The sequence below is a fragment of the Pristis pectinata genome, chromosome 23 (genome assembly GCF_009764475.1).
Source record: "Pristis pectinata isolate sPriPec2 chromosome 23, sPriPec2.1.pri, whole genome shotgun sequence".
Taxonomy (NCBI): domain Eukaryota; kingdom Metazoa; phylum Chordata; class Chondrichthyes; order Rhinopristiformes; family Pristidae; genus Pristis; species Pristis pectinata.
The window spans coordinates 25488165-25515787 of record NC_067427.1 but is presented as its reverse complement, the minus strand read 5'-3'; positions in this window follow the sequence as shown (position 1 = coordinate 25515787).

Sequence of the window (27623 nt, the reverse complement as noted above, 5' to 3'; positions counted from 1 at the left end):
TGGACCAATGGGCCTGTGTCCATACTGTATAACTCTAACATTGCAGTTGGAATGACACCAACAATGATCGGAGTGGGAGTTTTCGAAACGTACGTGGTCATGTGAGTGGCCCTCGTAAATGTTTCAGATTGTTCATCTGACCATTCCCACAGAACATTCATCACTGCCTCACTTAATACTTCAGGCTCCATTGAAAGTGATGGTTTGCCAAGAACTGAAAAGTAACAAAAACAATACTCATTTTCAAACAAGGAGAGAGAACTAAGATCACCAGTCAGCAGACAGGTGGTTTAAGATATGTGCTCGGCGAAATTTGGGACTAGGAAAAACCACTGAAGCTGTTAAAAGCCATTAAAGACACAAAATAAATAGATGATTATATGTAGACCAATAGATATTTCAGAAAAAAAACAACTGAGCGTCACAACCTCAATTAAGTAAGTTGAAAAGGTAGAGAGAGAGAGAGAGAGAGAGAGAGAGAGAGAGAGAGAGAGAGAGAGAGAGAGGAGAGAGAGAGAGAGAGAGGAGAGAGCAAAGGTAACCACAAGGAAACATTGGAAAGATGGAAAAAACTGGCAAAAGAACAATGTACTTCAATGTCTGTAAGTGTGAAGTGATGCAGTTTGATTACAATCATTAAAAAATAAAGAATGGGTGTTGTAGAAGAGAAAATCAGGGGTTTAACATTCACATAGCATTAAGAATTCCAATTTAAATGGATAAAGTGAAAAAATCATGCATGGTTTGGTGGCAAGACAATGTGGAATAAAAAAAATTGTGAAGTAGTAATAAATCCAGAGAAAACCTTACAAAAAAATCCTGCTCTGTACTGTGCGCAGTTTTACATTTCATGTTTTATGAAGGATCTTGAGAAGTATGGACAAATAGATTGACTAATCAGCCAAATGTTTAATCATTGATGGGATGTGAGACTCACTTGTTATGAAAAAAAATGATGAAGGGGTATCACTGAATTCCCTGTTTTATTCCCTACCTTTTATGCCACTAATGGTCTAATGGTGCTCAGATTCAGGTTAGTTTATCATCATTTACACCAGGGTAGCCAAAGAAATTCCTTGCACACATGAAGCTCACATTGTAAACAGTGTACCAGGAATAATAAATATAAGAATAAAGACAGCAACGAGCACCAAAAATAATGGAATGGTGCAAACTATGGTAGTGTAAACTGAAATAGTGCAAAAAGAAATTCAAAGGACAATCACTCCCAATTCATCTCCAGAATCCAGCACCTTTATCCATGTTATGACCAAGGCTGGTTTAAGACCCGAAATTGTGTAATACTTTAAACTTTTTAAACTTTGTTTATATAACATGGTACAGACCCTTCTGGCCCAACAAGCCTGAGCCACCAATTACACCCAGGTTAACCTACTAACCCGTATGTCTTTGGATTGTGGGAGGAATCCGGAGCACCCGGAAGAAACCCACACAGACACGGGGAGAACGTATAAACTCCTTACGGACAGCGGCGGGAACTGAACCCCGATCGGTGGCGCTGTATTAGCGTTACGCTAACCGCTACGCTACCGTGCCGCCCTGGGAGGATGCAGTTTAATTATCAGTAGGCACATTTTGGAGAAGTAGAAATTCTATTTGACCTCATTCTTTTTGACAGATTCCATCATTTGACTGATCATTAGTAGCAGACGAAATAAAATTTGCAAAATTGGTCTTGTTTTTATGAGAACCTGGGATAATTATATAATTCAAAACAGTTTCAGATAATGGATATCTGAAACAGAAGATGATGGACAAACTCAACAAGTTCAGGCAGCATCTGTGGAGAGACAAACTGAGTCAATGCTTCAGGTCAAGGATCTTTCTTCAGAATGAGGTAACATTAGAAATCAAATGCATTTTAAGTGGCAGAGGAGGGGTAACAAAAGGGAGTGTCTGTGGAATGTGTAGGAAACAAATGGAGAAAGTCCTGGATAGAGAAGCGAAGGCTTGTTAATCGTTGCTGATCTATCTGGAGAGGGTGTAAGTGGGCGCAGGCATGGTAGTGTAACGGTTAGTGTAACGCTATTAACAGTGCCAGTGAACTGGGTTTCAATTCCCACCGCCGTCTGTAAGGAGTTTGTACGTTCTCCTCCTGTCTGCGTGGGTTTCCTCCGGGTGCTCCGGTTTTCCTCCCACATTCCAAAGACGTACGGGTTAGGAAGTTGTGGGCGTGCTATGTTGGCGCCGGAAGCGTGGCGGCACTTGCGGGCTGCCCCCAGAACACTCTACGCAAAAGATGCATTTCACTGTGTGTTTTGATGTACATGTGACTAATAAAGAAATCTTATCTTATGAACCAGAAACAGACGAAGAAACAAAACAACACTGGAATGTGAGGTATAAAACACTGCAGTTTCTGGAAATCTGAAATAAAAGAGAAAGCTGGAAATACTGAACAGTTCAGGTAACATCTGTAAAGAGAACAAAGCAGAGTGAACTTCAGGGTGGAACAGTGATACAGCAGGTTACTGCTGCTGCTACACACCTCCAGGATCCTAGGTTCAATCCTGACCTCCGGTGCTGTCTGAGTGGAATTTCCTTGTTCTCACTGTGACAGTGGGGGTTTTCTCCGGATGCTCTGGTTTCATCGCACAGTCATGTGGATTTGCAGAGGCATAAGAGTTGTACAGCACAAAAATGGGCCCTTCAGGCCTACCACGTCCGTGCTGACCTTTTTATCCATCTATACTAATCCTATTTGACTACATTAATGTACTCTTTATGCCTTGCCTATTTAGTTGTCTACCTAAATGCTTCTTAAATGCAGTAATTGTACCTCATTCTCCTGCAGTGTATTCCAGATATCAACCACCCTGTGTGTAAAAAAACTTACTCCACAGGTATCCTTTAAAACTCCTTCCTTTCACCCTAAATCTATGCCCTCTTGTTTTTGATACCCTTACCATGGAAAAAAAGATTGTGACTATTATCCAATCTATGCCTCTCATAATCTTATATACCTCTATCAGGTCACACCTTCACTCCAGGGAAAACAAACCCGCCTATCAATCTCTCCTTATAACTAAAGTCCTCCAATACAGACAACAACCTGGTGAATCTCCTCTGCTCTCTCTCCAGTGCAGTCACATCCTTCCTACAGTGTGGCAATCAGAACTGCATACAATACACCAAGTGCTGCCTAACTAATGTTTTGTAAAGTTGCAACATGACATCCCAACTCTTATCTTCTATGCCCCAAAGTACGAAGACAAGCATGTCATATGCCTTCTTCACCACCCTATTTACCTGTTTCCACTTTCAGGAAACTATGATCTTGGACCCTTGGTCTCTCTATTGATCAACATTCTTTAGTGCTCATCCACTTACTGTATATGTCCTACCCCCATTTGACTTCCCAAAATGCATCATCTTCCACTTGTTGGGATTAAATTTTATCTGCTCATGCTCGCCCCAACATTCCAGCTGATCTCTATCCTGCTGTAGCCTTGGACAACCTTTCTCACTGTCCACACCACCACCAACTTTCATGTCGTCCACAAGTGCACTGATTATACCTCCGACATTCACATCCAAGTTGCTCATATATATCACAAACAGCAAAGGTCCCTGCACCAATCCTTACATCACTGGTCACAGACTTGCAATCATGAAAACATCCTTCCACCAGCATTGTCTACCTCCTATCACCAAGCCAATTTTGTATCCAATTAGCACAAAGATGCAATCATAAGGAAAGCGTGCCAGCGTCTTTACTTTCTTAGGAGGTTAAGGAGGTTTGGCTTGTCACTGGACACTCTAACAAACTTCTACAGATGTACTGTTGAAAGTATCGTGACTGGTTGCATCATGGTCTGGTATGGCAATTTGATGCACAGGAACATAAGCTGCAGAGAGTAGTGGACTCTGCCCAGTACATCATGGGCACATCCCTACCCACCATCCATCATCAAAGATCCCCACCATCCAGGCCATGCCATCTTTTCACAGCTACCGTCAGCCAGGAGGTACAGAAGCCTGAAGTCCCACACTACCAGGTTCAAGAACAGCTACCATTCAACCATTCAGTTCTTGAATCAACCAGCAAAGCCCTAATCACCACTACCATTTAGCAACACTATGACCACTCTGATCACTTTGCACTAAAATGGACTTTGCTTCTTTTTGTTCTACTTGTGTTTCTTTTCCTGGTAAAAATTGTGTATAATTTGTGGTTAATTTATGTTTTTCTTGTGATGCTGCTGCAAGTAACTGTTTCATTGCACCTGTGCATAGATGTACTTGTGCATATAACAATAAATTTGGCTTTGTCTTTGACAGCTTGCCTTGGATCCCATGTGACTTAACTTTCTGGACCAGCCTACCATGTGGGACCTTGACAAATCCCTCACTAAAGCCCATATGGACGATATCCACCACCCTGCCTTCATCAGTCTCCTTGGTTACCTCCACAAAAAAACTCAGATTAGTGAGACAGGATTTCCCCCTTACAAAGCCATGCTGACTCTCCATAATCAGTCCCTGCCTTTCCAAATGAATATAAACCCTGTCATTTTGAATTTTCCTCAATAATTTCCCTACCACTGACGTAAGGCTCACCAGCCTGTAGTTACCTAGGTTATCTCTGATGCCCTTCTTAAGTAAAGGAAGCTATCCTCCAGTTTTCTGAGACCTCATCTGTGGCTAACAAAGATGCAAAAATCTTCATCAGAGCCACAGCAATTTGCTTCCTTGCTTCCCATAGGATCCTGAGATAGATCTCACCTAGCCCTGAGGATTTATCCAGTCTTATGTGTTTCAAACCACCAAACACCTCCACCTTCTTAATACCTATGTGGTCCAGACATTCAACATATCCCTCCCTGAATTTACTCTCCTCCATGTCCCTCATTTAATTGGCCACTATAATTTGCCCCACGTATCATTTGGTGGCAGGATTCTCTGAAGGGAAGGTGATGGGCAAGTGTGAGAGAATATATTACAGGCAAAATAAGACTGTAAAGGCTGGTTATCTGAAATTATTGAATTCAACATTGATTTGTGAGAGCTGTAACATGCCCAGTTAGAAAGCTGAGATGCTGTTGCTTGAATTTATGTTGGGCCATTGGAATTACATACAGGTCAAACTGTGGGACTGGGTTGAAAATTAAAGTAACAGGCAACTGGAAGCTCAAGGTTACCCTTGCAAACTGAATGGATTTGTTCTGCAAAGTGGTCACCTCATCAATGTTTGGTTTCTCCAGTGTAGAAGAGAACACATTGTGAGCACCATGTGCTCACTAAACTGGAAGAACGTAGCGACTCACCATCCAAGCAAGCGAAGCGGCTCAGCGGTCGGGTCGCGCGCCATCGGAGCGGCGAGGCCCAAGATGGCGCTGGGCCTTCGTCTTCCCCGAGCGACGGGGAGAACTTGTGCGCGGGAAGAGTTTGATGACATAGCACATATGCCATTTCCGTTTTCGGTGGGCGGGAACTGTTCCTCTTAAAAGGCCTGCGCAAGGCAGGAAAAAAAATCAATTTTGTTCTGCAACTCATCGACTAGTGTCTTACTTTCGCGTCGCGGTAGCAGCCACTACATTGGTGACCCCGATTGTCCAAACGGATTTTGGACCCACACAATGGACGACAATGCAGCAGCCAACGCAGTGGCACTCAAGCTGCCACCTTTTGGACGCTTCGGCCCCACGTCTGGTTCGACCAGGCCGAAGCACAATTCCAACTTCGGCAGATCACCTCCAACTCCACACGGTATTACCACGTGGTCAGCTCCCTGGACCAGGAGACAGCCGCCCAGGTCAGAGACTTCATCCAGTCTCTTCCAGAGGAAGGCAAGTACCCGGCTTTCAAAGACCTTCTTATTCGGACCTTTGGCCTCTCCCGTCGCGAGCGCGCCACCTGCCTGCTTCATTTAGACGGCCTGGGGGACAGATCCCCCTCGGCGGTGATGAACGAGATGCTGGCCTTGGCTGAGGGACACAAACCATGCCTGATGTTCGAAAGACCTTCCTCGAACAACTACCCGACAACATTCACCTGCTGTTGGCCGACGCCGATTTCAGCAACCCACGTGAGGTAGCTGCCCGGGCGGATGTCTTGTGGAAGGCCTAACGCGAGAGCGGGTCGTCCATCGGCCAAATTGCCAGACCGCGGGCGCAACACCTACCTAAACCAGTCCCAGCAACCGAGTGACCACACCCCAGAAACACAGACGACGACACTGGCGACCAGCAGCGTTTCTACCATCAGAGGTGGGGCGCGGAGGCCTGTCGATGCCGCCCACCCTGCAGGTTTCAGGGAAACGCCAGGGCCAGCCACCGCTGATAGCTACGGCGGCTGGCCACCAACACAGCCTCTTATTCGTTTGGGACAAGCAGCCCGGGCGTCGTTTCCTTGTCGATACTGGAGCAGAGGTCAGTGTTTTGCCCCCGACCGGCTGCGATACTCGTAGCAGGCAACAAGGTCCTGCACTCAAAGCCGCAAATGGCACAACGATACGGACTTTCGGTACTCGTACAGTTCAATTACAATTCAGCGACAGCCGTTTTACCTGGAACTTTACCCTTGCAGCCATCGCCCAGCCACTCCTGGGAGCCGATTTCCTCTGGGCCCACAGCCTGTTAGTCGACCTGCGAGGGAAACAGCTAGTGCACTCCAGAACCTTCCAAAACTACCCCCTGGGAGAAGCCAGCCTACCAGCCCCGCGCCTGGACTCCGTTTCCCTGTCTGGCAACGAATTCACCAAGCTCCTAGCTGAGTTCCCATCGGTTTTGGCACCTCAGTTTACAAACTCGATGCCCAAACATGGGGTGTGGCATCACATCATTATCACAGGGCCACCCTTTCATGCATGATGACTACTTCCAGACAAGCTCCCCCGGCATAGGAAGAGTTCCGCTGCATGGAGGAGCTGGGGATCGTTCTCAGGTCAGACAGCCCCTGCGCCTCCCCCTGCACATGGTCCCCAAAGCCACCGGTGGGTGGAGGCCCTGTGGCGACTACCGCAGACTGAACGACGCCACCACCCCAGACCACTACCCCATCCCTCACATCCAGGACTTCGCGGTGAACTGACACGGGGTCTACATCTTCTCCAAGGTGGACCTCGTCCGGGGATACCACCAAATCCCAGTCCACCCTGACGACGTCCCCAAAACTGCGCTCATCATTCCATTCGACCTCTTCGAATTCCTTCGGATGCCGTTCGGCCTTAAGAACGCCGCGCAGACCTTCCAGCGGCTGATGGATGCGGTAGGCCGCGACCTGGATTTTGTGTTCTTTTACTTAGATGACATACTAATCACCAGCTGTGACCGCCAAGAACACCTTTCCCACCTCCGCCAACTGTACTCCCGTCTCAGTGATTTTGGCCTCACTATCAACCTGGCCAAGTGCCAATTCAGATTCGACTCTATCGATTTCCTCGCCACAGAATCACCAGCGAAGGAGCAACACCCCTACCCGCCAAGGTAGACGCTATCCGCCATTTTGCCCGTCCCAACACGGTCAAAGGCTTGCAAGAATTCCTGGGGATAGTCAACTTTTACCGTTGGTTCATCCCTGCAGCAGCCCGTATCATGCACCCTTTGTTCTTGTTGATGTCTGGCAAGGGCAAGGACAAGGACATCACCTGGAACGACGAGGCCGCGGCTGCCTTCATTAAGGCCAAGGACGCCCTGGCAGATGCCACGATGCTGGTACACCCTAGGACAGACGTCCCAACTGCCCTCATGGTGGACGCATCCAACACCGCGTTTGGAGTACTGGAACAACTAATCGAAGGCCGTTGGCAACCCTTGGCATTTTTCAGCAGGCACCTTAGACCACCTGAACTGAAATACAGCGCTTTTGATCGGGAACTTCTAGCGCTGTACCTGGCGGTCCGGCATTTCCGGTACTTTTTAGAAGGCAGGCCTTCCACCGCTTTCACTGACCATAAGCCTTTGTCCTTCACCTCCTCCAAGGTCTCCGATCCCTGGTCAGCTCGTCAGCAGCGACATTTGTCCTACATTTCTGAATTCACAACGGATATCCAACATGCCTCCGGAAAGGACAATGTCGTTGCTGACACACTTTCCAGACCGACCATCCACAGCCTGTCCCTGGGTGTAGACTTCACGGCCCTGGCTGACGTACAGCAAGCCGACGACGAGCTGCCCAGCTACAGAACAGCAGTCTCGGGCCTGCAGCTCCAAGATTTCTTAGTCGTTCCAGGTCAGCAGACCCTCCTTTGCGACGTCGCAACAGGTCAGCCCCGCCCTATAGTTCCTGCAGCCTGGCGGAAACGCGTTTTCGACTCGGTACACGGGTTGGTGCACCCGTCCATCAGATCAACTGTCTGACTGGTCGCAAGTTCATCTGGCACGGCCTGCGCAAACAGGTCAGTGAGTGGGCCAGGACTTGTCCGCACTGCCAGACATCGAAAATCCAACGGCACACCAAAGTCCCGCCACAGCAGTTTGAACCTACCTGTAGGAGGTTCGACCACATCCACGTCAACCTCGTTGATCCTCTGTCAGTTTCAAGAGGAGCCCGGTACCTCCTTACCATCGTGGACCGGTTCACGAGGTGGCTAGCTGCAACCCCTCTATCCGACATCACGACTGATTCCTGCGCCTGGGCACTGCTCACAACTTGGATCTCGCGTTTTGGTGTTCCGGCCCACATCGCTTCAGACAGGGGCGCCCAGTTTACCTCCAGCCTCTGGTCTGCATTAGCGAACCTGCTAGGGACGCAGCTGCACACCACCACGGCCTACCACCCTCAAACGGGTCGGTGGAACGTTTCTACCGCCACCTGAAATCAGCCCTGATGGCCCGCCTGAAAGGTCCTAACTGGGTCGACGAACTGCCCTGGGTCCTGCTCGGCATACGCACTGCCAAGGAATTTCTCCACGCTTTGTCTGCTGAGCTCGTGTACGGTGCACCACTGGTCGTCCCAGGGGAGTTCATACTCGCCCTTAGGGGCCAAGAGGAACAACCTGCAGCAGTCCTAGAAAGATTACGCAAGAGGCTCGGCAGCTTGGAACCGATTCCCACTTCGCAGCATGGTCAAGCCCCATCCTGTGAGCCCAAGGAACTATGAAACTGTAAGTTAATTTTTGTTTGCAGGGGCACACCCCGGGCACCATTGCAATGACCATACGAGGGGCCGTTCCGGGTCATCAGGAATAATGGGTCCACCTTTATTTTGCACATTGGGGGCAAGGAAGAGGTCTTCACAATGGACCACCTCAAACCGGCCCATGTAGATCTACAACAACAGGTCAAAGTCCCAACACCGTGATGCAGAGGCCGACCTCCTAAGCAATGGCTAGCACAGCCCGCGAACCTTGGGGACCGTATCACCAGTTCTTGGCGGGGGGGGGGGGGGGGGGGGTGGTTGTGCAGTGACTCACTGTCCAAGCAAGCAAACCGGCTCGGCGGTCGGGTCGCACATCGTCGGAGCGGCAAGGCTCAGGATGGCACTGGGCCTTCATCTTCCCCCGAGCGACGGGGAGAACCCGTTCACGGGAAAAGTTTGATGTCGTAGCGCATACGTCATTTACGTTTTCAGTGGGCAGGAACTGTTCCTCTTAAAAGGCCCACACAAGGCGGGGAAAAAAAAATCAGTTTTGTTCTACAACTCATCGACTAGTGTCTTACTTTGGCATCACGGTAGCAGCCACTATAAGAAGCACATTTAAAACCAGCATGTTACCAGTTCTTTGAGCTTTTGTATCATTTCCAGTACATCAGTAGCAAATCATGACTTGCAGGAGGAGTAGAGAAAAGCAGGTGTTGATGAAATTTGCCTCACCATCCCAAATCACTGAACTATCCCAACATTTTTCACAGGGTATCTCACCTTTTCAATGTATCACTCAGTCATAGTTTAGCTTCCTTCAGGTGGTGAATTAAACATTCCGAGCCTTTTACATTTCCGAGAATCATAAAAGCATTGGGTTTTAATACAAGAATATGCTGACACATACTGGCCACCATAATTGCTACAATGCGTTGAGCTCTCTGCATTGTAAGCTCCAACTCTCGGGATTTTTATTCTCATTTATCATGAGCTAGGTAAAAACATTTTATTCTAATTTTCTGTGAGAAATGGGACCAGAAATCAAAATGCTTTGCAGTCTGGTGTCGGCCAGTCTCAAGTGACTCAGGAAAACAGTTTCAATGCATCAGTGGCAGAGGCAAAAACAGTTAGTTAATTCATCACTTAACTAACCATTGGTTCTTCTGCAGATGTTACACTGGTTCATTCATTTCATATTCTCCAGAATCAAAACCAGCCTGCACTACATTCAGAAAGTATGATGGATATTGTGTGTGATTTTTTAAAATTAAAATGCTGAGGAGAAGCTTGTGTGAATTTGCCTTACATGAATGCTTGTTGCCTTCATGTTAATCATGGACCTTGCACTTGGAAAGCAGACTATTAGTAGGCACATTCCTTAACTTAAACCAACCCATCTCTACACTTGCTTTCTATTTAAGGCTTGAGTGACAGTTTTATCTTTAAATACTTCATTCCTTTAAAATAAAATGGAGTTCACAAAATGTTCCACATGATTCTAACACTTTAGCTAGTGCTCCCCAATGTGGTCTGTATTAGAATACCAACAGGTTTGGTGTGTCAGTTTCATACATCACTTCTTTATAGAAGAAGTAATGGGTTCTTTATCTGCCTGTGTGCTCTGGTTCAACAAATCTATTTTTTTCTCTCTCTTTAGATGTTGCCTGACCTGAATAGTAATCCATTGCTGATTAAAAAAATAATGGGATAATATTGCTTTAAACCATATCCCTGATTCCTGACCAACAAAATGCAATGGAACGAACAGAAAACAGATGCAATGTGCAGTAGTTATGTGCAACTGATATTTCAACAGCTTGGACCTTGGTCTGCTTTTAATTTCAACATTCCAGGTAATTATGGCATTAATTTGTCAATATGACTAATATCTTTAAAATATACTGCCAATGACCACGAGTAAGGTTATTGCTCCCAGTATGAGCAGTGAAAGAACGTTTTGCTTCAGAATGTTGGAAAAGTAGTTGTAAATAAACTCCTTGAATCTTTGCTGATGATAGGCTGTCAAAAAGACAAATGAGGCCAGACACTTCCCATTTCTGTCCTTCAGTGGAGAAGAGGCTGACTGTAGCTTGGAGTCTTGAGAGTGGAAGTGAAGCTTGCTGAGGCAAGCAATCTGAAAAGGGCTAAACATATTGCTAAAGGATATTCCAAGTTTTTGAAGATATATAAAAAAGAAATTAAACTGTTTGTAGCAACACACAAAGTGCTGGAGGAACTCAGTGGGTCAGACAGTATCCATGGAGGAAAATGGACAGTTGACGTTGCAGGTTGAGACCCTTCATCTGGACTGAAAGGGGGGGGGAGACTGGCAGTATAAGAAGGTGGGAGGGGGGTGGGGGAAGAGGTAGATCAAGAGCTGGCAATAGATGGATCCAGGTGACGGGGATGATAGGCAGATGAGGGAGGGGAGAGTGGGAATGACGTCAGAAGCTGGGAGGTGATAGGTGGAAGTAACAAATGGCTGAAGATGATGGAACATGATAGGAAGGTGAAGCATGGAATAAACTGTTTGTGTTTTCTTTTCGAAAAGAAAAATCAATGAATTTGCAAGTTATCTTGTTGATTGAAGTTTGAAACAATTTCTATTAGGAAAACCCTGGCTCAGTTGTTAAGGACACAATCTGGTGTTCCCTTGAGCTATACAAAGCAGGGATCTTCTGAGCTCATTCTGTTATTTTGGAAAAGGTTTATTTATCCCATTTGTAATGCTGTTAATGAATACTGCACATGACCTGAGGGGTCATGATTTAATGAACAGAAAATATCAGTTCATAGAATACTACAGCACAGTACAGGCTCTTCGGCCCACAATGCTATGCCGACATTTTATCCTGCTCTAAGATCTATCTAACCCTTCCCTCCCACATAGCCCCCTATTTTTCTATCATTCATGTGTCTATCCAGGAGTCTCTTAGAAGTCCCCAATGTATCTGCCCCCACAACCTCTGCAGGCAGTGCGTTCCACGCACCCACCACTCTCTGTGTAAAGAACTTACCCCTGACATCCCCCTTATACCTTCCTCCAATCACCTTAAAATGATGTCTCCAAATGTTAGCCATTGTCGCCCTGGGAAAAAGCCTCCGACTGTCCACTCGATCTATGCCTCTTATCATCTTGTACACCTCTATCAAGTCACCTCTCACCCTCCTTCTCTCCAAAGAGAAAAGCCCTAGTTCACTCAACCTATCATTCAAGTACAATTATCTGATCAGGCAGCATCTGTGGAAAGTTAACATTTCAGGTCTAGGGCCCTTTATCAGAACTGGAAAAGAGAGAAATAGTTTTTGGTCACTGAAGAGCAAAGAGAAGCAGGAGTAGAACAAAGGGAGTATCCCTGATATGGTGAGACCAGATGAGTCAACATAGCATTTGAGTAACAGGATAAGATTATGCTTCTTTAAATGTGTAATATGTGTAAGAGTAAATATAAAGATCTCTGGACCACAAGTGGGGAAATTAGAGTCTGCACAGGGGCACATCAAACATCGCTGCTGCCTCACAGCTCCAGTGACCCAGGTTCAATCCTGACCTCTGGTGCTGTCTGGGTGGAGTTTGCACATTCTCCCTGTGGCCACATGGGTTTCCTCCATGTGCTCCAGTTCCTGCATCCCAAAAATATGTGCCAGTTGGTAGGTTATTTGGCCACTCCGAGTTGTCTCCAGTGTGTAGATTAATGGTAGAATTTAGGAGGAGTTGATTGGAATGTGGGTAGAATGAAATGGGCTAGGATAGTGTGAAAATGGGTATCTGATGGTCAGTGGGGATTCAGGTTCATTGCTCTCTCTCTCTATGACTCAGAGTACAGTGAGAATAGCTTCATCTCCAAGTTCACAGCAGTTCAAGGAGGAAGGTAACCAACACATCCTCAAGGGCATTCAGGGTAATGATGTCCAACAACTCCCATATCTTATGACAGAATAAAGGAAACTTTATTGATGAAAATTATATATATTTGGCATGATTATTCATCAGCTGCAGCAAGAATAAAACTGAAGCCCAGTAGACTCTCCCAATATCTGATCTGCAAATGTTTAAGGCCTTGGGTCTTACTGAATAGAAAATAATGGTGATTTATGATGTGATATGAAATATACTTCGAATTATTCCATGAAGAAAATTTTGCAGATGCTGGCATTCTGAAATAGGACAGGGGAAACTGGAACCGCCTGTCAAGTTGAACAGCTTTAACAGAGACAGAAATAGTGGACTGTTGAGCACTTTCATCACTTTGTTTTTGAATTTTTCAAATTTCAGTGTGGATACAACCCAACTCATTTCTGCCAGTGTTTTTAAAAAAGATTCTTATTTTTATAATATTCTCAAACTATAAAGTCTTATGATATTAGTATTTACTATTAATATTTAAGCCTTACTCTGCTGATTTGAACCACTTTATCTGGTATGTGTCGTGTAGTTTGAGTATTGATGCCACTTGAAGGTCGATGTGCTCCAAGAGTTTCACTTGCACTTGGTCACTTCCTTTAATGGCATTCACAATGCCTGAGCCAAAATGTATTTCTTTTTAATGTCACACAAACTTCTCTGATGTCACTTTTGAAAGTGAAGCATTCTCTTTCAAAACTTGTTAAAGTTTGTCTAAAACAGAAATATCTGCATTTAAATATAAATGGCATCCATCATGGGAGATAGTCAGATGTGTTTGTCCTGCCCCTGAGGAAAGACTCTGAAAATCTCACATAAATCTTTATGAATTATGGAATAATTTGGGATTCCATTCTTCCCTACTGCTTGCACATTGAAACTCCCCATCCATGTGCCTGTTTGAATATACATGCACTCTGTTTCCACTTTTGCTTTCCTGGCAGGTGCGGAGCTTTGCTCCTTGGTTTCAAGCTCAACCACGCTGTGAGAATGCACTTGGCAATACTCACACTCAGTACAATGCAGTGAGATAAGGAAGCTTATGAAGACTGTAATGCAGTAGTAGGTGGGGAGAGTAGGTTAAATTATTAGTAATACAGTTTGCAAGGTCATCATGTCAAACTGTGAACTTTGAATTCAACAACTGTGTATTTCGGTTAACAAGTAATTTTCCAAGTTCAGGTAACTTTTTGTATCAGAATTGGCAATTTCTGCTGTAAGTCATCCAGCTGTGATAGTGGGTCAGTTTTTCTCCCTCCACTTTGATATCCTGACCTGTTGTGCATGTCCCACAGCCTTTATTTGCAACATATTACATTTCTTCATCTGTATTACCATCCTCTAATTGTCCCACTGAACTATTTGATCAGAGGAACTACGCAACCCTGGCCTCACCCTATCACTTTGTCCTGTCCCTCCCTCTCTACAATATGATACTAATTTGCTTTCTCTTTTCCCAAATTTTGATGAAGGGTCTTTGACCTGAAGTGTTAACTCTGTGCATCTCTCCACAGACCAACCCCTTAAGTGTATCCAACATTTTCTGTTTAAAGAGACTATAGAATCTGATCATTTGTCAGAAAACCCCAACTAAATCATCAATGACATTCAAGGAAGGGTATCTGCACCCTAAGCTGGTCCAATCTTAATGTGACAACTGACCCTGAGGCTATAACATGCTTTTAATGAAGAACGGTGACCACAATGTTATGAGAGGGTTTACTTTCTATTTCACCCCCATCATCAGAACATTTTTCTTTTGCTGTTTACTGAAATTAATGAGGAAAAATTACTCCCCAAAATACCTCACCAAGAAAATGGGAATGGAGTGGGGGTGGGAAGAGAGAATAAAATGGGCAAGGGTCAGATTTGTGTAAAATCGTGTCCTTGATGGTCAGCACAGACTTGGTGGGCTGAAGAGTCTTTCCCGTGCTGTCTCTCTTTCTCTCTGACCCTTATTTACTTCCAGGGATTAGCTAATCATTTTAGCACTGCTACTCCAATAGTATCAATACTGTCACCTGTCATCCACTCAACTCTGATTACTGCTGTTCATGGTGAGACAGTGTAGTCCAAAACCAGACCTTCTTAGCTTAGAGCTACACAAGGCAATCCAAAGCCATCTGCAATCTCTTCCAATGAAAATCAGCAACTTCCCACCAGACAATACTGAGGGAGAGCTGAGTAACTGTATTAGGACAATCAATTGCAACCAGCTATAGCTAATATACAATAGCATATCTGGTTGCATCTGCCCTTCTAAACTTCTGAAATCAGGCTCCATTGAAGCAAATTGGAGGCAAAATACGACAGAATTGTGCTTTAATGCTACTGAACAAAAGGAGATTTTTTTCCTCCAGCTGTCATATTCAACAGTCATGGGTGTGGTCTTACACAGAAGGGTTGCACAGCAGTTTTGTACATTTTGAAGATTTTCTATTTTATAATGTCTCACCACCACAATCTACAGAAGAATGTTTTCCACTTGGTCTGCAAAAATACCATCACTCTGTGATGGCACAACTATTGAGGACTGAAGTGCTAACTTTGTGCTTAAGTTTCTTGGATTTTACGATCACATTCAATTTGCTGGTGAAATGACTTACGATCCAATATCACTCTTCAGAGAAAGTTTCAAGATGAACCAGTCTGAACTAAAATTACTATGTTACTTTCTATAGAAAGTGCTGGGTGCACTATGCAGCAGCTCTGATTAAACCATCCATATAGAACAGGACTGGTGATACTTGCATTTCACTGACATGACACAAAAATGATTAAGTATACATATCCAGCAAACAAACATCATGTAAAGAACTTGTTGGAGTTGGAAGATCTAGGATAGAGAAAGGAGAAGTGTGAAACAAACTATTGAAGTAAATAAGGACAGAAGATGCTTGCAACATTGAGCAGGTCAGGGTGCATTTGTGTAAAGAAATGGAGAATGTTTCAGGAAGTAGACCCTTCATCAGGGAAAGAGTTCAGTCTTCAACCAGAAACATTAACTCTGTTTCTCTTTCCTCAGATGTTGTCTGATCTGCTGAGTGTTTCCAGCATTTTCTGTTTTGCTTCAGATTTCTAGCACCTGCAGGGTTTTATTTTGGATTTTCATTTAAAATGAACAAAGCAGAATCAAAATCCACTAACACATCCAGAAAAGGTCCGTCAAAGCAAAATAACAATGGACAAAAAATTGGGCTGCGTGAACCAATTTCTTTCTCAAGGCCATGTGCATTTTTAGCGTGACTCACAGTGCCAGATGTGATTCTCACACATGCCGGGGGAGTGTAGTGTTAGCAGTTACTAACTTGATGCTGATTCTCTCATAACTCATAGGATTTAAACACCTCCACAATGACTGGAAGATTTATTGGCAATTGACTGGGAGATTGGGAAGAGAATTAGTTGCATATATTTGATTTTTATTGTTGTTCTTTCAGAAGTCAGGAGAGAGTGTTGTGGTTTTAAAGGAGAGGTTTTCTTGAGTGAAGATAATTCAGAGGGCAGTCACTTAAAACTAGGTGTGTAGGAACTTCTCAAAATAGGTGGTGAATTTCTGGAATTCTCTACCCTGGAGGCCAAGATCACTACCTATATATAAAGAGGAACTAGGTAAGCTTTTGAAAGGTTAGGGAATTGAGGACTACAGGGAACTGACACAAAATAGGAGGCCTGAAGCAGCTCAGCCACAATCGTATTGAAAGGTGGGACAAGCTTTAGGGGCTGAGTGGTCTACACCTGCTCATGATTTCTTATGTTCTTAAGTTCTTATTTTTGGTGAAACCATGTGCTTTATTAGCTGTAACTCTAAGACCCAGAATAGTTTGGTGATGATCAAGAAAAATGTGGGCAGAATAGAAGACAATTGGGATTAATGTAGGATTTGTGTAAACAGGTGGTTGATGGTCAGTGTAGGCCCAATGGGCTGAAGGGCCTGTTTCCTTGTTGTAACTTTCTATCACTCTGTGCCTCTATAATAGATGCTGGCCGGGTCAGAGACACCCACTTCTACAAATGAATCAATTAAAAAATATAGGTGTTTCTCCTGCTTTGCACAGGTACTATTGATATCAAAGGCTGCACCTCATCCCATCCTGTCTCCTACGAGGACACCATCCATTTCTCTCAGTTTCTGTGTCTCCACTGCACCACTGTTCTCAGGATGAGGCTTTCCATTCCAGGACTCCTAAAATGTCCTCCTTTTTCAGCAAACATGGCTTCCCACGTTTCCACGTGCTTCATCATGTGGTTGATGAAGCTCTCACTTGCATTTCCTCCATTTCCCACACATCTTCTCCCACCCCCTCCACCCCAGACAGAATAGAGATAGAGTTCCCTTGGTCTTGCTACAATCCCTCACCATTGCCGTCAGCTCCAACATGATCCCTCTGCTAGTCACATCTCCCCCTCTTTCTGCTTTCCGGACCACTCTCTCCATGACTCCCTTGTCCGCTCATCCCTCCCCATCTGCACCTCCCTGTCCCCAGGCACTTTCTCCTGCAACCGTAGGAGGTGCGACACTTGTCTCTACACCTCCTCCCTCACCGCCATCCACAGATCTAAACACCCCTTCCAGGTGAGGCAGGGATTCACATGCACCTCCTCCAACCTTGTCTTTTGCAATTAGTGCTCTCGATGTGGCCTCCTCTACATCGGCGAGACCAAATGTAGATGAGGTGACCGGTTTGCAGAGCACCTACACTCTGTTTGCAATGGCCATCTTAAACTTCTGGTTGCATGCTATTTCAACTCCCCTTCCCATTCCCACGCTGGCCTGTCTGCCCTCAACCTTCTTCACTGCTTCGGTGAAGCCAAACCCAAATCAGAAGGGCAACAGCTCACAATCCACTTGGGTAGTGTACAATCCAATGGGATGAATATTGAATTTTCCGATTTCAACAAACCCATTCCTCCTCTGTTCCTTTCTCATTCCTACCCATTCACCTAGGTTCTCTCTCCCTTTGTTCACTTTTTCTACCCTCCTCCCTCGTTACTCAGATTCATTACCTTCCCCCACCTGGCTACATCTGTCCGTCATCCTCCACCTCATCTGGTTCCACCTATCACCTATGTACACCTGTCTCATCCCTCCCTCTTCCCTCTTTCTACAGGCTATTTTCCCTCCACGTTCTCAGTCCTGATACAGAGTCACGACCTAAAATACTGAGCATCTCTTTGCCTCCGCAGATGCTGCTCAAACCGCTGAATCCCTCTGACGGGTTGTTTTTTGCTTCAGATTCCAGCATTTGCCATCTCGTGTGTCTCCTTTGATATCAAAGGCTGATGGGCACAAATTTACAATCGGCCAAAGATGAGATTCTGTTTTAAATATATTTTTGAAATATGCCCCTCGAGTGCAGACATCACGATGATTTTAGCATCCTGACAACTATATGCCGAGGAGCCAGACATAGCCTTAATTCCTCTTTTAATTCCTCACCAACCAATTATCTAGGGGTTTGTCTGTCAGTGGAGCTGCAACAATAAATCATGCCTGACTCAGCTCTAAAACTCTCCTGCATTCAACTGTTTGGATTGTGATTAATTCAATTTTCCATCCTTTGGTTATTACTTTTGCTGTTGTGTAAATTAATTGACTTTTTTCCCCTAAAGCACTAAAGAAAATGTTAGACCGCAAGCAGAGGATCCCTGTGATATAAACACAACCACTCCTTTTACATGTAAACTAAAGGTTTTGTGAATTTAGTTTTCATTTTGCATTTAAAAAAACTAACCAAATTATCTGTGAAATTCCACAGAGGGTGGAGTATGAACTAGCTGAGATTTTGTACATTAAAAGCCTAATTCTGACCAACTCAATCCCTGCATATATTTTTAGCTTTCAAGCTCAAACTCAATTTTTGGGACTGCCTTGAGCTATCTGCCGGGACATTAGTGGCCGTGAGTCAAAAGGTCATAGTTTTGAATTCCATTCCTTCGATCAGAACACCAAACGTGGACTTACATTCCAGTGCAGTGCCGAGGGAGTGCTGCACTGTTGCAAATGGGACATTAAGTTGATGTCTTGTCTGTCCTTTGATGTCAATCTAAATGACTCCCTGTCTCTATTTTGGTGAAGAGCAGGTGAGTTCCTGCTGACCTCTTGGCCAATATTTATCCTGGAACCTAATTATAGATCAATGGGTCATGATTACGTTGCTATTTGTGACATTTTATGTTGTCCCTTTTGGAGACTGTGTTTCCAAAATTGCAATAATGACTAGACTAATGGTTGCAAAGCCTTTGGGAAACCCCTGGGGTAAGAAGAAGTTCTATATAAATGCAACTTCTTTGCTCTTGATGCATCTCACTATGTTAGATCTTCTTCCATTTTCTTTCTCGTTTCCTTTTCTCCACTTAATAATATGCATACAATCCATTTATAGTTGGAACTGGTACATTATTCTTACTCTCCAACAGTTTCTGAACTTGCTTCCCTCAGAATGCCCATTATTAACCTATCAAAAATCCAGGGACATGAGGACAAATCCTGTTACGGCAGAGATGAAATTTAATTACCTCATCGACAATTCTTAATTTTAAAAAATCAATCTTTGTTCTGGTGAGTATGAAACTATGACACTGTCATAAACCTCACTGAAGTCCTTTGCCAAAAGATGTATGCTGCCATCTTTGGTTACTTTTTAAGGCTAAGGTGCATTGATGCTTGATAAACAGGGCGGTGAAAGGTTGCAAAGGATGGATGCGAATGTGGAATTGAGATGACAGTCAGAACAACCAGGATCTTATTAAATGGCAGAGCAGGCTTGAGGATCTGATTTGCCTATTCCTGCTGTTAATGTGTATGTTCATATTACCAGGTCTGGACCGTATGTGACTTCAAATCCACAGCAATGTAATTGTCCATCAACTGCCTTCTGAAATGGCCGAATTCATTTATCTCAAAACTGCTAGATTAAACCAGAATAATGATTCTTACAGACCTACCTGCATCATGATCTTGCAAAGTTCGCCTCGTGAACATTTAAGTGCCTGTGTATGAATTGGACCAGTCAAGAAAGAGTTTGCATCCAATCCTACGATCACTAACGCAAAGAGGGACAAGGGCAAAGGGACATGAAAACACCCACATACATGTTGTACTTCAAGTCACACACCAACCTTAGTTAGAATTACAACACTGTTCCTTCATTCTGATTGAGTCTAAATCCTGGAACTCTCTTCCCAACTGCTTGGTCAGAGTATCTTCATCCAAAGCAGCTCTCCAGCAGCTTCTCAAAGACAAACAGCAACAGCCAATAAACGCTGGTCTTCTCAGCAATATCAACATTCTTTAAGATGAATTTTCAAAAATGTTTGGCATTAATGTTCTGCCAAAAAAAATGTTTAAACTAATAGCAATCACAGGTATTGCAGCACTTCAATCAATGGGGATACAGTACCACTTGTAAAACTGAAACATTGCTTGCAGGTTCATAATGAACATAGCACAGTACAGGCCCTTTGGCTCACAATGTTGTGCCGACCTTTAACCTACTCTAAAATCAATCTAACCCTTCCCTCCCACGTACCCCTCCATTTTTCTATCATCCATGTGCCTATCTAAGAATCTCATAAATGTCCCTAATGTATCTGCCTCTACCAGCACCCCTGGCAGCACGTTCCACGCACCCACCATCCTCTGTGTAAAAAAAACTTACCTCTGATATCCCCCCTGTACTTTCCTCCAATCACCTTGAAATTATGCCCCCTCGTATTAGCCATTTCCGCCCTGGGAAAAAGTCTCTGGCTGTCCACTCGATCTATGCCTCTTATCGTCTTGTACACCTCTATCAAGTCACCTCTCATCCTCCTTCGCTCCAAAGAGAAAAGCCCTAGCTCGCTCAACCTATCTTCAAAAGACATGCTCTAAATCCAGGTAGCATCCTGGTAAATCTCCTCTGCACCCTTTCTAAAGCTTCCACATCCTTCCTATAGTGAGGTGACTAGGACTGAACATAATATTTTAAGTGTGGTCTAACCAGGGTTTTATAGAGCTGCAACATTACCTCTTGGCTCTTGAACTCAATTCCCCAACTAACAAAGGCCAACACACCATACACCTTCTTAATAACCCTATCAACTTGCGCGACAACTTTGAGGGATCTATGGACTTGGACCCCAAGATCCCTCTGTTCCTCCACACTGCTAAGAATCCTGCCATTAACCATGTATTCTGTCTTCAAATTCAACCTTCAAAGTGAAACACTTCACATTTTTCCGGGTTGAACTCCATCTGCCACTTCTCAGCCTAGCTTTGCATCCAAAGTCCTGTTGTAACCCTTGACAATCTTCTACACTATCTGCACCACCACCAACCTCCATGTCATCTGCAAACTTACGAACCCACCCTTCCACTTCCTCATCGAAGTCATTCATAAAAATCACAAAGAGCAAAGCTCCCAGAACAGATCCCTGCGGAACATCACTGGTCACTGACCTCCGGCCAGAATATGCTCCATCTACCATCACCCTCTGCTTGCTATGGGCGAGCCAATTCTGAATCATTGTAGCATTATCCTTGGCAAAGCTCTACTTCACCTTCCACCTCATCGTTGAAATGAATTGAGCGGTTGTAAAGTGGTGTTCTTTTATTATATTGTAATTGCATAGGAAAGTTGGAGTTGACACAAGGAACCTAATTTGGATCTAATTAAAATTTGTCATGAACTCATGGAGTGGTGAATTTGAATGGCCAACCTCTATTCTTACGCCAGCACATACTTACTACACCCTACTTTAGCTGTTAGAGATTCCTTTAGTTATATGCCATGTGCTACTGCCAATGACTTTCTCTAGCAGCATCAATTAACTAACACAGATAATAAATGTATTGTTAAAGTATTTCAAAATTGATTTTTTCCCCTTTTATTTAGTCTCTTCTTTCTCTCTCTTCACTGAATCTTTCTTTCATTGAATTTATTTCCTTTCTGCATCTAATTTGGGATTGTATTAACCTACTGTAATTTAGTACCACCTTCATTCTTGAACAGTCCTTCAATCTAATTGGTTAAGAAACTACCTAGTTACTCACATGGTTCACTGAGTTCACTTGGCAGGATATATCAGCTCACACCTCCAGCAACATTTGCCCCAAGTCCCATTGATATTAAATGAGAAAGTCAAGTGTAGCTAGTGGCTGACTCCATTAGATTCACTCCTACAACAAATTATGGCCCATTATTACATAGCTTTGGAACAATATATCTCCTGATTAAGAGACTTTAGTTTCAAGAATCAGTCTGAGGTATTTATCTAATCCCCACAGCAGTTTGGTCTGAATGAACTTCTGTCTTATTAAATCATCCTGAATCTGTGTAAACCAAAACCCTCTGATCTTGCTTCAGATGGCCGAAGAAATATCCTGCCCATAATTTTTATTGTAGATCATATACTTGGGAATTGATCTGTCCTGAAGTATTTACCTTCTTCTTTTATTACCGTACCTCAGCGTTATCAAGAGATCCAGATTTAATTAGACAAAGTGCTCTTTCTGTGGTGTCAAGGATTCAATACAATCAGAGACTACTATGATCTATAAATTTCAATCTGTTAGGGATAACTACCGCTGGATGAAGGTCTCCATCCATTCTGATTGGACCAATAGCATTGATTGCATTGGCTTAAGCATAACCCACAGACTTTGAATTGTTGACTTCTATCCTAACTATCCTGTGGCAAGAATATTTCCCAACATCATCCAACCTGCAGCTGAAAAACGGCTTAAAAATTGACAATCTTTTTTTCTCTCTTGTATTATGTGCAAGGGCATTCTGTCCTCTGTGCACCTTTGTGTTGTGATCCTGTTGAACAGGAGATCCACGTGGTGCCTGCTTTGTAAAGATGACAGATAATGGAACAAACCATCTGCATCAAGTGGCTGATTTCAAAGGACCGGATAGCAAAGGAGGGAATGAATTCAGTTTAGTTCTCAAAATCAAACTTCCTTCAAGGCTGAGGTGTGATCCTGTGAAGTAAGAGTTCCCTCCTGTGCACGCAGTTGCTGTTCATATAGTAAAATTAAGCAGTCCATATCCAAATGCAGCAAGACCTATGTAATATCCAGTCCTGGGCGGATAGGTGGCAAGTAACATCCGTGCCACACAAGTAGCTGGCAATGATGATATCCAACAAGAGAAAATCCAACTATCAGCCCCTGACATTCAATGGCATTACCATCACTGCATCCCTCACCCTCAATGTCCTGGAGGTTACCATTGACCAGAAATTGAGCTGGAGGAGCCAGATACACAATGTGGCTGTAAGAGCAGGTCAGAGCCTAGGAATCCTGGAACTCATCTTCTAACTCCCCAAAGCCTGTCCACCATCTACAAGGCTCAAGTCAGGAGTGTGATGGATTACTCTCCACTTGCCTGGATGAGTGCAGCTTCAACAACACCCAAGTCACTCGACACCATACAGGACATAGCGGGCCATTTGAGAGGCACCTCATCCACAAACGCTCACTCCATCATTGACGCACCACAGCAGCAGTTTGTACCGCCTGCAGGATGCACTGCAGCAACTCACCAAGACTCCTTAGACACCACCTTCTAAACCCACCACCTCTACCAGCTACAATGACAAAGACTGCGGCTGTTCAAGTGGCCAGGTCACCATCACCCTCTCAAGGGTAATTAGGGATGGGCAATTAAATGCTGGCTCAGCCTGCGAAGCCCACATCCTTTGAGTGAATAAAAAAAAAGTCCCCACAAGCAAAAGCAGAATATAATCAGCAACTGGAAAAAGTTATTGTTGCTGTTTAGTAGTGATAATTAAGGAACATGTCGCATCAGTGCACTTAGAGAGCTTCCCAATCTTACTCCAATAATGCCTCTATACTTTTTACTTCAACCAACCTCACCTGGTAACAAGACACAAGAAATTCTGCAGACGCTGGAATCTGGAGCCATACACAAAAAGTGCTGGAGGAACTCAGCAGGTCAGGCAGCATCCATGGAGGGCAATAAACAGTCAACGTTTTCAGCCGAGACCCTTCATCAGGACTGGAAAGAGGGCAGAAGCCAGAATAACAAGATGAGGGGAGGGGGAGGAGCACATGCAGGCAGGGGATAGGTGAGATTAGGTGATAGGCGAGTCTAGGTGAGAGGGGGAAGGTAGGTGGGTGAGCGAGGGGGGGAGATGATGTAATAAACTGAGAGGTGATAGGTTTGAAGAGACCAAGGGCTGAAGAAAAAAGGAATCTGGTAGGAAAGGGCAGTGGGCCATGGAATAAAGGATGAGGGACGGGAGGACAGGAGATGGGCAGGGTATCAAGGTGGGGGAAGGGAGCCACAGAAATGAGGGAAGACAAAGGAGTGGGGGGGGGCGGAGAAAAAGAAGGGATGGAGTTACGGGAATAACTGATAAACTGACAACAAGCTTCTTTCTCACTCATGCATAATATTCAGCCAAAGTAAACAACCAGATTTTCTGGAATTGCCCCTGTTTTTGTCTATCTTCAGGCAAACTGAAGCATCAAAAGTTTACCAGGATGTACATACTGGAAGGGAACTAAAGTGGGAGGTGCATTGTCTTCACAAAGACACCAAGCAGAATATATAGCAAAAGAGGTGGTGGTTTATTTGGAAGGATGAACACTTAATTTATACACATACTGAGTCCTTAACTACCTGATGCAGATTGTTTGTTCCATTGTCTGTCATTGTTACAAAGCAGACACACCACATGAATCTCCTGTTCAACAGGATCACAACACAAAGGTGTACAGAGAACAGTATGCCCTTGCATGCAAGATGGAAAACAAGATTGGACTAAAAGAGAGGAAGAAAAACACAACAGACAATGTCATTTTTTAAAATTTTATATTTTGAAAGAAATCTACTGCTGCAGGAATGAGATTCTGTTGTTCCAATGTTTCCATTCTGGGGGATGAGTGCTATTGACTGAAATGAAACATCCTCTTTGAACTGTCCTTCATTTTCTTAAGCATTTAAAGAGATGCAGAGAGTTTATTCGGTAAGGGAGCATCAATGCTGCGATTTCTACACTGAGGTTTGAACCCGCAACCTTTTGACTCAGCAGCAATATTACTGCCTACTGGATCAACCTGGTGTATGGCAGCAATTGTACAATATATTCTCTGACAATGCCAAATAATTTCAGTTATGTTTACTCTTTTACTGCACCCTAATACATGAGGCCTTAAGAATTTGTCCAAGTTCCATTAATGTCTAAAAGACAATGCAGGTTAACCTTTCCAGCTTCTTGACTTAGTCCTGAGGAAATTACCTTTAACGTTTTCTGCTCACTACCATCAGTTCCTCTGCTATTTAGCTTTGAGACATAGATATTTTTAGAAACAAAAACACTCAGATCATGGGCACAAAGTTGAACTTCGAGTCAGAGTCAAGAAATAGGCCTTTTAGCCTGAAGATCCACACGCAACGATTCTGAAACAGCTTTCTTCCCCTCCGCCATCAGATTTCTGAACAGTCCATAAACCCATGGATACTACCTCGATATTGCTTTTTTTTTGCAGTTTATTTTTGTAATTTATTCTTTATGTCTTTGCACTGTACTGCTGTCACAAAACAACAAATTTCACGTTATCTAAGTCAGTGATAATAAATCTGATTCTGCTTTTGAATCTGATTCATGTCCATGTTAACCATCAAGTACACATCTAAACTCATTCCACGTATCAGCACTTGGTATAACCTTCTATATGCCTTGGTGATTCAAGTTTAAATGATGTGCTTCCACCTGGGGCAGTGCGTTCCATGTTCCAATGATTTTTTGGATGAAAAAAAAACCTTCTTTATGAAATTAAATACTTCATCAATGTTAGTGTTACTGTGTCAGTTCTTGTTCTAGCTGTATTGAGGTGCCACTGTGAACCCCAGAGTAGAACAAAAATTGTGATATAAGAGTTCCATCACCCACGACAGCCAGCTATGTTTACTGAACTAAGTTCTCCGTTCCCAAACATGGGAGAAGAAAAACACAAAATAATATATTTGGTATGATTTTAGTTTAAGCAAATCTGTCTGCGACTGGGAGACTACTACCAGAGGAAATGTAATAATCTGATCGAATCTGTCTTACTATTTTTTCCCAATGACATTTGCTGTATAATTTTAAGTCAGAAGATAACCAAAAACTGATAAAGAATTTAGAAAATAAATCAAATTCCCATGCAGTCTGTGTTCTGAAGTATCTTTTTTAATTATGTCAATTTACATTCTAACTGAACATTTTATTTAGCCATCAGTTACGTCAAGATTTCCATCTGCAATTTTACTGAACTGTACAGAATTACTTTTTGCCTTGAAGACTTGGAGACAGAGCGAGTTGCAGTGGAGACAGAGAGAAAGAGGACTGGAGATGCAATACAATTATTGCCTGCTGTTTATAATGAGCACATCACAGCCCCTGTAAGAAAAGGTATAATCATCCTGTGGTAGCATTTCCTTCCATGACTTTCCTCCATATTACTCTATAAACTTTTCCAATGCGATATTGCCCAAGCACTCATAATTGTATTTCTTAAGTCTGCTTTCTTAAAATCTGCTCTGCATCTTCTCTTTGCATCCTTACAAGACACGTTCTGTCTTGGGACCCAGAGTTTCTATAGCCCTGGACTTTGAATGTACTCCTTTCAAACTCTTGACTTAGCTGCCTCATTCCTCTCTTCCATAACTCTCACCAACAGATAACTTTCCAACACAGATTAAACTCCATCCAATTGCCCCTTTCTCCTATGAAGCATTGCAATGTCATATTCCACTGCATAAATTTAATGCTGTTGCAGGAATTTTTTAAAAATGCATGAAAATAAAAAAAAAACTGCAGATACTGGAGACCCGAAATAATGCTGGAAACATTCAGCAGGTCAGGCAACATTATGTGGGAAGAAAAATGGAGTTCACATTCTGATGAAGGATCTTCAACCTGAAATGTTAACTCTGCAAACCTTTTTGTACTGAAGCATGAGCACTTGGCAGATTAGGGGCAAATCTGTCTTGGGCTTTTGATGGAAAGTTACTGACAAATAATCAGTATCGTTGCAGGTAACAAGTCTGAACTGAAGGGAAGCCATAGCCAAGGTGGCCTGGATATCTGCTAAATTTCTGTAATTTCTGTGTTGATGACGTAAGATTAGTTCAAAAATGTAACTGTTTTCTCCCTATTTTGACAAAAGTTTTATAAAGAGTTTTCTGATCTTGACCTCCCTGGACTGCACAATCTGGTGTAGAATGTAGGTGATGTTACACTTGTCAGTGAGTTTGGATGAATCAATGCACCTTCATTGTGCCTCCAATACTAATAACTAATAGTGTGGGAGGTGGGGGAAAGGTTTGTGTTTGGAAAACGTAACATCAGGAAGTCCTAAAATATTCTATGATCAATGAACTAACTTTAGCAGTTGTCATGTTGGGAGATAGGTCATCTGGTTTTGGGTAGAATAGAATCTTGCAAGAAGTGATGAGATAACATTTTGGCTGAGGACTGATCACTGGTCAGGACACTGGAAGAATGCAAACTGTCCTCTTTGAATGGTGTCACTGATCTTTTCGGTCCATGTTAGATAGCTGACTGAGCTTTGGTGTATCATCTTGTCTGACAGGCAGCATCTTTGACAATGGAGTATATGCTCAAAACTACACAGGAAATTCAGACAAGATCATGTCCTGGGGCGAGAATGGAATCC